Source organism: Arvicanthis niloticus, chromosome 12, assembly GCF_011762505.2.
Source record: "Arvicanthis niloticus isolate mArvNil1 chromosome 12, mArvNil1.pat.X, whole genome shotgun sequence".
Lineage (NCBI taxonomy): Eukaryota > Metazoa > Chordata > Mammalia > Rodentia > Muridae > Arvicanthis > Arvicanthis niloticus.
Window position 1 is genome coordinate 50,851,101 of NC_047669.1, and position 11,655 is coordinate 50,862,755.

Sequence of the window (11,655 nt, forward strand, 5' to 3'; positions counted from 1 at the left end):
AGTACAACTTGAGGTCAGGGATGGTGATTCCCCGAGAAGTTCTTTTATTGTTGAGATTTGTGTTCACTGTCCTGGGATTTTTGCTATTCTAGATGAAATTGAGAATTGCTCTTTTTATCTCTGTGAAGAATTAAATTGGAAGTTTGATGAAGATTGCATTGAATCTGTAGATTGCTTTGGCCATTTTGGTATGCTAATTCTACTGATTCTATGAGCATGAACATATGGGAGATCTTTCCATCTTCCGAGATCTTCAATTTCTTTCTTCAGAGACTTGAAGTTCATGTCATACAGATCTTTCACTTGCCTGTCTAGAGTTACACCAAAATATTTTACATTATTTGTGACTATTTTTGAAGGGTGTCATTTCCCTAATTTCTTTCTCAGCCCATTTATCCTTTGTGTAGAAGAAATCCACTGATATGTTAGAGTTAATTTTATATCCAGTCACTTTGCTGAAGTTGTTTATCAGGTATAGGAGTTCTTTTGTAGAATATTAAGGGCCATTTATGTATATTATCATATCATCTGCAAATGGTGAAACCTTGACTTCCTTTCCAATTTGTGTCATTTTGACCTCCTTTTGTTGTCTAATCCCTCTAGCTAGAACTTTGAGCACTATATTGAATAAATAGGAAGATAGTGGGCAGTCTTGTCTTTTCCCTCATTTTAGTGGGATTGCTTCAAGTTTCTCTCCATTTAGTTTGATCCAAAGGATGCTAGTAGAAATTCATCATTCTATCATGAAAAATGTCTGATGAGACTGTCAAAAGCTCTCTAAAGACCATCATTTTATATCATAGTGTATTGTGTATAGGTAATACAAAAATAATAAAATTATATCATTCCTGAATTCTCACTATAGGGTCTAGAGGAAAGAACAGTTCATAAAATGTAGAATGTGAACTTTGATCTTTGTACAGGTACCAAACAACTGTCCTTAGTAACCAATTTTAAAAATCTAAATATTATTGTGATTGAGGTAATCCAGCCCTAAAAGGACATACATGGCATCCTCACTGATAAGTGAATATTAGTTCAAAAGCTCAGAATAACCACTATACAAACCACAAACCATATGAAGCTTATCAAGAAGAAAGGCCAGAGTGTAGATGATGAAATCCCACTTAGAAGAGAAAACAAAACAATCACAGGAAGCAAAAGCAGGAAGGGACTTCTGTGGGGGACGTGAAGAGAACAGATAAAGGAGGGCAGGATCAGGTATGAAAAGAGACTGGAGAGAATTCAAGAGGGCCAGTGGGGTAAATAGAAATAAGTAGCAGGGTGAAAGGGTACTAGACAGTCCTAGATACCAGGGATGTGAGAGGCTCCCTGGACACAATGGGGGTGACATTAGCTGAAATACCCAACAGAGGCGAGATAGAACCTAAAGAGGCAATCCTACAGTTGAGGGAAGGAGCTGCTCACTCATCTCAAAAAATTTAATCCAGAATTGTCCCCATCTAAAGGAAATGCAAGGGAAAATAGAGCAAAGACTGAAGGAAAGGCCATCCGGAGGCCTCTTCACATTGGGATCCATCCCATCAGCAGAACCAAACCCTGACACTCTTGCTAATGGCAAGAAGTGCTTGCAGACCAGAGCTTGGTATTGCTGTCCCCTGAGAACTTCTGCCAGCACCTAAGACAGATGCAGGTACTCACATTCAACCACTGGACTAAGCCTGAGACCCCAGTGGAAGAGTTCAGGGAAGGATTGAAGGAGCTGAAGGGTATTTCCTAATGGCCAACTTAATCTGCTATGTTAATTGTTCTTTGAATCCTATTGGATTTAGTTCCTGGTAACAAAGATATTAAAGAATTGAAAAACAAGAACAGTTATACACAGTTTGAAACAATAACAATTGCTTATTTGCGGCATTTCCCAAGTAGCAAGTTATAGTCAGGGTGCTAAAGCATTAACATTCACAGCAGATAGATAGATAGATAGATAGATAGATAGATAGATAGATAGAAAAAGAAAGAAGAAAGATGATAGACAGATGATAGAAATATTTTATCTAAATAGACACACATATAGATGATAGATAGATAGATAGATAGATGGATGGATAGATAGATAGATAGATAGATAGATAGATAGATAGATAGAAAAAGAAAGAAGAAAGATGATACACAGATGATAGAAATATTTTATCTAAATAGACACACATATAGATGATAGATAGATAGATAGATAGATGGATGATAGGTGATAAATACATACAAACACATGTATATATGCATATGAAATATGAGTAGGGATCTGTGTATAAACAATAGCTTTGTAAGGATGGTATTGTTCTCAATGTTTTAGCAACATTGTTTCAACTATGGAAACATAGTTTATTAAGGAAACAATTAACCAAGATTAGAAGAATGCTCAAGTAAAAAATTATAATCACATTTCACGGAGAGATGAATTAATTGAAGTAGGTGACTTTCTTAGCACTCACATTTATTTCATAACTGTTAATAGGGGATAAAGATGCAATGCTGACCAAAAATCAATAGTCTTATTAGGCCTTTTGAATGGAGTAATGAAAACCTAAGGAGGAGAATAATACTATGTATTAAGTTTGATTCAAACTATTATTCAAATGTGACATGGAGTATATTAGAACAATTTCAAATTAATTCACTGAATTATAAGAAAAACTACAGTGTATAAATATACTGCATTATAAGGAAATTCAGGTGGTATGGCTATTTTTAGTTAAATGTATACTTGCATAAATAAAATGAATTAAAGGAAGACAGTGAGAAGATAAGTAGAAGTAGTAAGTAGTCTAGACTGGGCAAATATAAGTTTCAAATTGGAAAAATATTTAAAATGTGAATTGTATAAGAAAGTTTCATGGATTATTCCTTAGTGAGCCTTTGAACTATATTAGTGTAAGGTGGAGCACAACATTTGGAAAAGTTCTGAAAAAGGCCAGATTCTCCTGATAGAACTTAACTTATACCTCAAGTTTTCCTAACTTAATCTTTTATTTAAAAAGCTTTCATATAATATGTTATTGACAATTCATACCAAAGTGCTATGATTGCAGTGCTAATTCTTGAGGGTAAATATATCTTACTGTGCCCATGAGAAAAATAATTTCCCAAAGGGAAAAATGCACTTTAGTGCTATAATAACATGCAAATGAAGAGGTCTATAGCTAATGATTATGCATTTTTAACTCAGTATCACAAAATGATATTCGGCAGACCATACACTTAGGAGGAGATTATGTAAATAAATAAAATATTCTTTCTCCCACCAATATACACTATGCATACAATAAAGTAATATTTAAATTTTTGCTCTCATTTATACAGTAAAAACAAATTTTCTTATACTATACCTTCATGAAAATGTGTTATTTTATTTTTACAATGTTCACTAATTGACATTCAGATATCAGATCTTTGTGGAGTCTAATTCCAAATTAACTTCCAAGAAAACTGGAAGTAAAATACATTGGTATATTTGTGAGCTATCAGAGATGTAGCTAAACAATGCCATCTGCTTCTGGCTAGTCACGAGGTTTCTAAGAATACTCTAAGACCATTAAGTCCCAAATTAAATCTACTTTGCTTCCATACCTTATTAGCTATCACTGCTAAGCATGTGAGGCACAGTAAATGATGCAGATGCTTTAGGGAACATCATTAAATATTAACTCTACATAGAGGAATCTAGATGCATACCTTTTAAATCCAAGAGTTAGATGGAAATTTTGGAGCTCCTAATTATAAATCCTTTACAAATGATGTTGGTTGAAACCTTCCTTAATCATGTGGTACCATTTGCGAAAGAAAAAGAATGAAGCCCTGGGCCTTTTAGAAGGCCTATGGTTCTTGAGTAGGAGAATTCTAGGTGGAAAACATTTCTTATTCTTAAATAAATTGGAATCCAGTTTTACATGTGCTATTTAACAGCCCTACGAAGAGTTACCACATGTTCTTATATTAAAATCAATTGCATTTTTCAATAAAAATGAGAGATGTGCACCAATAGTTCTTGTACTAATGGACATCCTATACCTGTTTACAGAACTGCAACAACACCCACTTACAGAACTTTATGTCTGAAAATGAGCATAAAGTGAATAGGGAAAATTCTGTTCAATCTACTTGTAGCTAATTAGATATAATTGTAGTTACCGATATTCAATTAACCACACTCTATTATATAGTATAAATATCAGTAAATAGTACAAATATTAGTAGATAGTAACTGGCCACGTTTTGAACAACTTTAAAAGTTTAGAAATATGTATAATAAGGAATCAGTGTAAAGTACGTTTTTTGAAAGACATTTCACACACAAGAACACATTAGGAGAAAGCTAGCTTTGTAGCAACCTTAAAGTTTATTTAGAGCCTCAAAAGAGGCCTGGCTGATTGGGACATGAGTCTGAACTAGTAATAAGAATTAATGTTAAGCTGAAACCACTTGGAGAATATGCCAAACCTACGGACTACTTTAAAAGGAAAATGTGTGGTTTAAGTTAACTGAGTAATTATATGTGAATAATTGTATTCAAATAAAATTCAGAACTACGTCTTTAAACTTTTTAAAGTGTAGCTTGCTTAAAATCTGCCATCTCTACTAGCTATGTTTCTACCTGAAAGGTAAGTCGCCAAGCATCTTACATGCTTTCATTCAAGTTGAAAGTTTGGAATAGGACAAGCAAGTAGCCTTCAGGCAGAAATCTGACATTAGGCTAGAACAAAGAAGTAATTTCAGGTAGGAATATAAAAATTAGGCTAGAACAAAGAAGTAGGCTTCAGACATGAAAATGACCTTGTGCTAGGACAGGAAAGTTGGCTCAGATACTTTGGTCATCCTGATAAGCCCTTAGAAACAGTGATCACGGTAGTGTTCATGTAATAAGGTTTAATGTCTTGCTTTTTCTTTGACTATTTGTGTTTATTGTATTGCTTGTCCCTTGACTATTTGTATCTATTATATTGCTAGACCCTCAACCTAGACCTTAATACATGCATGTAATCAAAATGGTATAAAAGCATAAAGGAGGAAGTGGGATTTGATAGGGAGGGGAAATAGGGAATGGGAATAACATCTGTATTGTAAATAAATAAAATATCTAATAAAAATAAAGAAGAAAGGAAGGAAGAAAGAAAGAAAGAAAGAAAGAAAGAAAGAAAGAAAGAAAGAAAGAAAGAAAGAAAGAAAGAAAGGAAGAAAAAGAAAGAAAGAAAGAAAATTTGGAATATCTACCATTTATAGAACCATATTTCTGATCCCTTACATACTCTAATAGCTTTGATCAAAGACATGTAGTAGATTAAAATAACCTGATAAGAATCAAAATTCTAATGACATGCATCATTTGGCCCATGTCATACATAGAATTATGCTCAAATAAAAAGAAATGTAATAAATACAAATCTACACATTGCTAATGACTGTTTTTTATGATATAATATGCACTGAAACTAGATTTATATTATGAATGCCATTATTATCAGACTTTCAGAAGTATGAAAATGTTAATAATTGATGTCATTTATAACTCATCATGGATCTCTTGAAATTCAACTTTATAAATGATGTTCTCTGAATTTCCCTGTATATTACATAATGAAAGCCTGATCCTGTTGACAGATACTTACTATCCAATAACAGGCAATGCATGCACTTGCTATGTAGTTATTTGCATAATGAAATTAGTTTTTTAACTTCTTGAATCAGGTGTTTTTCTCTACACTAAAGAAAAGTAAGTTAAGAAATATATGACAACTGTATGATTTCAGTGTCTTAAAATAACATATTTGGGAGTAATAATAAGCAAGGTTATAACTCACTTTTGCTTGTATTGAATGTGCCACTAACAATGAAATTTTGTTATAATATATAATGATGTCTCATATTATAAAATTTAAAAAAATAAAGAAAATGTATTATATAGTAACATTTTTAAAGTTAATCTGTATAGCATAGTTAACACAAAATAAGATAATTGAGGGGAATCAAAATTGCTGCACATTTCCTAATATAAAATAAAGATCACATTATAATCAACACAAAAAGGCACACACAAAACTTCAAAGCAGGAAAGGTTTTCTAATGTTCAACTTTTAAAATACTTCCTAGGAAGCCTCTTATCAACTCCTGTCTGTCACCTTGGACATAGAGCTTTAAAAATGATATGCTTTTTTTTTTTTTAAATTCAGTTTCTTTCTCTAACACTCTATTCACAAAAATGTTAGATCTAACTATCCTATTGTATATCACTGACATTTCCTTTAGCAGAACCACACATAATAACCATACAATTTTGATTTATTTTTAACTGTAGGCTCTGATCTCTTTTCTTAGATTTTTTTTTTAAAAAAGCATTCTGTTGAAACTCTATTATTGTTTCTTTGAGATTTATGTAAAATTTCTTTAAAAATCATTACAATATAAGAGTACAATGTCTTTCTCAAAGACCTAGGACCCTTACTCTGAAATAAGTCAGCAAGGAAGACAGTCCCTTCTTCCTGGATATAGGAAGGTGGGATGCTAAATCAGATAAACACTGATGGCTTAATAACAGAGGAAAAAAATTTGAAAGAGTGTAGAACATAACAATGTACCTAAAATTTCCCACTTATCAACTTCTGTAATATTGTCTGGTCATTTCTAAAAACCCATCTAAGATGATTTAAAAATGCTTGGCTTCCTCCTTTTGTTCCAGTAAGATGAATGCAATGTTAAATATGTCTCCCCTTTCCTATGGCTATTGTCTCTAGTCATCTTCTTTACTCATTCAACTTTGGTATATATTACTTTAGATATATCACAATGATATATATTAAGAAAATGATTATATTTGACTTCTAGTAATATTTTGGAACAATAAATAACCAGACAAAAATTTAAAAACAGTATATGAGTGATTGTTTTGTGGTAATGTTTATATGTCTATATGTCTATATAGATGTCTCTCTGTATATAGAGAGAGACATATATGTATACACATATTGTTTATTTCTATATGAATATATAAATCCTGTCTATCAATGCCTATACTACATGGAAGATATGAAGACATTTTCCTCTTCTTTTAAGTAAAAATCTCCCTACCAAATTCATAATACGTTTATGCTACTTTTAATTACTAAAATTCTTCGTCACTTTGACTTATCAAATTATATCTATTTCTTCAAAAACAACCACATCATTTTTGGGAATTTTCCTTTTTAGATAATACTCTTCATAAAGAGTGTTCAATTGATTTCTTGAGATTAAAAGAAACAACTGATATCAAACACACTGAATCCACCAAAAGTGATAACTTAATTGAATATCTTCAAACAAACTTTATGATCAGGAGTAAAAAGGAGGAACTACATAGTATAAAATGGATGTGACCTTCAAATTATTGACAAAAAATACTCTCTTTCCTTTAGATATTATAGATATTTTTCTCAAATTATTTTCGAAGAGAACACAATGGCACTTTCGATAAATGAATGCATCAATGCACACAGTTGAGTAGCAGTTGACTTGATAAAGGTTTCCTTTTTTGGTGTTCATTTTTTATTTTTATTTTAGGAGAAAAGGGCGTAGTGATCTTTGGTAAATTCTACATAATAAAATCAGATTGATAAGCATTTATCAATATAAGTAGACATGTGTTTTTCTTCTAAAACTATCTTTAACTAACAAGCAAACTTATCAAAAAATTGTATTTCTTAAGGTTATATGTACTACTAGAAGCACACGGCAAAACAAAGAAAACAAATCAAAAGAAAACAGCAAAAAAACCCAATAATTAGCTCAATAGAGGTACAGGGATGCTTTCCTAAAGAAACCACAAGCCAGTTTTCTGTTAAGTGTTCTGTGGAAAGCAGGAAACATATTGTAACATCTCTTACCTCCAAATAATGCTAAGTGGCTTGTAATTACTCAAGGGAAGGAAGGCATTATAAATAGGTACCATGAAGCATTTCTCCCTGGGTTTACTCCACTGAGGGACTAACTCATCAAAAGAACATCTTTTTTCTTCTTCCTTTCTCTCATTTACTTGAGAAGGAGGCCTAAAGACACAATCAAGGAGAGCAACAGGTGTTCCGTTGTCTCAAGTGGGTTATTTGCATTCCGAAGTACCTCTGAATTCTAGGGGAAGACTCTTTCCAGGGGTTTAAACACCTTCCCAGAAAAATCACTTTGGAATTTGCTTCACAGTATGTTCCACTAGAATTGTCTGTTTATTACCATAAAGATTTGTCAAGTGACTGTTCCCAGCTGAGATTTCCGGAGCCACAGGGCCATCCATCTTACACAGCTATGTGGCTGCACCAGGAAGCCTCTTAGTCTAAATGCATCAACCTTAAGTAAACAATCAAACTAACTTAGGCTCTCAGAGAAATGATAGTGAAAACGAAAAATTAAGGCAATTTAACAGAACACTCTTGATATAAATTGGTTTGTTTTATATAAAAGAATGAATATTCTGATTGTGTCAAGTGAGCTTTAAACTTTAAACAGGAAAACATTATTAGTTTCTATTTCTGTTGGCTGATTGTCTGATTTTTAGAGTCTTACTCTGTTCTCACTCTAGACTTGAACTTTTCATTCTCCTGCCTCAAACTCCTGAATACTGGTACTGCCCCTTGTACCAGCATAAACATATGAGTATTTTCTACTAAACAAATTTTCTAATAAACAAATTGCATATACCTACAAGAACAGTCTGGGGGTATTTTCACACATGTAAATTAGTGCCAATCATTATCATGTTTCAACATCTCACATAAAGACAGTCATAAGGAATAGACAGTTTTGTATTATTATGAATTTTCAAGAAATATATTTAATGTATCACTTCATGCTAATATTTTATACTTTCATGGGCATATAACATTAAGGAAATTCGGATCTAAATAGGTTAATAAATAATCCTTGAAACTGACAGTTTATGAAATAAATGAGAAAATTATATAAATTAAAAAGTTAAAATTTTATTAAACAGATTGGATATTCTTAGAGAAGAGAGAAATGAGCATTTGTACAAGAGACTCCTGGTCTGAGATACAAATATGAATCACAAAACAAAGGAGAATGTTAAAGGACAAATTTGGAATAAGAATAGCAGACTTTGAAGCATGAAAAGCTATCTAAAATGTTCTTTAGAAAAAGCCAAATTAAGTGTCATGTCAGATACATAAATAATTTTCTTAAGAATATAAAATATAGTCACTAACTTCATGTATAAGAGGAAAAGAAAAATTATTATTTAATTTTTAAAATGTTCTTAAATTTTAAAATTATTTTATTGTTATTTATTATAACTGAAGACTTTTAGCTGTCGTCATCTCCTGATCAATTACTAAAATTTAAGGTAAAGAAATTAATTTATTAAAAAGATACATACTGATAAAAGTATCTTAATCTCCATTAGCACTCTACAAACACACTTCAGCAAAAAAAAATTCATTAGTAACATTATGTTTGTCAGTTTTAATCAAATACAGTGTCATGCTATAATCTGACAAATATAATTCAGAAAAATGTATTTTTTAAAGGCACCCTGAGGCTTAGTTTGACATTCCAGGCTTTGGTACCTACTCTCTTTTACACTAATCTATAATTGATGACTTATGACATTACCATTTTCAAGCCATTAGTTACACAATAACAATGTTAATTGAGTTTTAATTAAGTTACCCATATTCAGACTTAGGAGTAATTTGGCTTTTTTTCCCAAGTTGATGACATTTATTGAGATTCTTTACATTTATATCAAACTTAAAACATTCTTTCTTCTTTTCAAAAATTGTGTAATTGTGACCTCATATATGCCATAATTTGTAAGAGAGAAACATTTTAAAAGTTGTACCTTTAGCTATGTGTTACTTAAAATGTTCATATTATAACATTTATAAGAAAATAATGCCTCAGGCAAGGTTATACATTTGTAATGATGATTACTTTGTTGATTATTTTTAATTCATTTTCTAATTTAGATTCATATGACATTAAGAATAGTTTTATTTGTGTGTCTACTTGTAAGTTAGCTGTCAACCTTGGGTGTTTTTTCCTAGGTACCATCCACCTTCTTTCAATGCATAGAATCTCAGGAGAGTCTCCAAGTAGTTTAGCCTGACTAGTTCTTCATCCTCAAAAATTCTTGCGTCTCTTCCTACACAGCACACCCCACCACACCCAGATTTTTACTTGTGTTTCCATTATCATACTCAATTCCTCATGGTCGTATACTTTCCTGTCTAAGCTGCCTTCCTACCATCAGTGATTATGATGATCAATACACCTTTGTTATCAGAAACTTGATGTTTAATCTACATGTTTGGAAATAAAATAAAAATCTCTATAAATTACACATACACGTATTACAAAGTCAAGTTTCATCAGGATATTGGGTCCTGTGGGTAGAACACATGAAGACCTCAGGTTTGTCCTATCGGTTCGGTTTACAACATATCTTACACTTCCAAGCATTCTGTATCCATTTTTCTCAAGCATGCCACAATAATGATCTTAACATCTCCTGATTTAAATTCACCTACACTCAACATCCCCAATCCTCTTGTCTAACTTAATGCCTGTGCCTACCATACTACTGTCCGCCAGTTCAGGTGCTTCAGCTTCCACTGTGCTCCAAATTGATAACTGTCCTCCCCACAACCACAGGCCTATTTATAGTGATCACCATCGGCTGGGAAAGGTCAATACCAAACATGGTCTCAGTAAAAAATAGAAGATTTTGATTAATATCAGCTGAAAGCATGGAGCTGGGGAGACAGGTAGGTGAGAAAAAGTTCTTGGTGAGCTTCCACAGGTCCTGAATTTAGTTCTCAGGATGAATACCGATAGGGTTAAAAGCCAATAATTCTAGGTCCAGGGAACTAAACACTTTTCTCTTTTCTGACTTCCACACACCATAGACAGCTCTCTCTCTCTCTCTCTCTCTCTCTCTCTCTCTCTCTCTCTCTCTCCCTCCCTCCATCCCTCCCTCTCTGTCTCTCTCTGTCTCTGTCTCTCTCTGTCTCTCTTTTTCTCTCTCTGTTTCTCTCCTTTTCCCTCTCCCCCTACTCTCTTTCTCTTCCCCCCCCCCCAATGCACACACACACACAAAGTGAAAAGAACATAGTTTCAAAAAGAAATCAAGCACTGTCAATAACAAGCAGAAGTTCATTACCATGTGAAAAAATCAACCATATATGTCTTTACAATGCAAATTTAACATTATTTAATTTGGCATATTAAAGATACCAGGTACACTAGAGATTTACAAACAAGGAAAACAGAAATTAAAAACCATTACGGAAATTTACAACTAATAAAATGACAAAGTTGTAGAACCCAGATCCAGTAGATACATCTACAAAACAATACCTATACCTAATCCTTAGGGAACAATGCAGAAGAGATTATAAGACAGTAAAAACCAGATCAGAGAGTTTTCTATCAGAGAATATCCTAGTGATGTCAGAAGTTACACCCATAAAGTCTCACCAACGTGATTATCTAAATATGATCTGAACAAGGACATCACAATGATATGCCAAAATGAATGGGGGAAATCTCACAAGGCTTCAGCCCTTCATAAAGAATGCCAACATAGGAGTGGTTGACAGTGATAGAAGTAAGCTTTTACAGGGAACAGTACACATATTTGTTATCCAGTACCAAATT

General features: G+C 32.7%; 1 protein-coding gene across 3 annotated transcripts in view; it reads right to left on the bottom strand.

The window, feature by feature from the left end:
- Positions 1-11,655, bottom strand: part of Cadm2 (cell adhesion molecule 2) — a 912,354-nt gene that overhangs the window by 753,498 nt on the left and 147,201 nt on the right. The window lies entirely within an intron of this gene.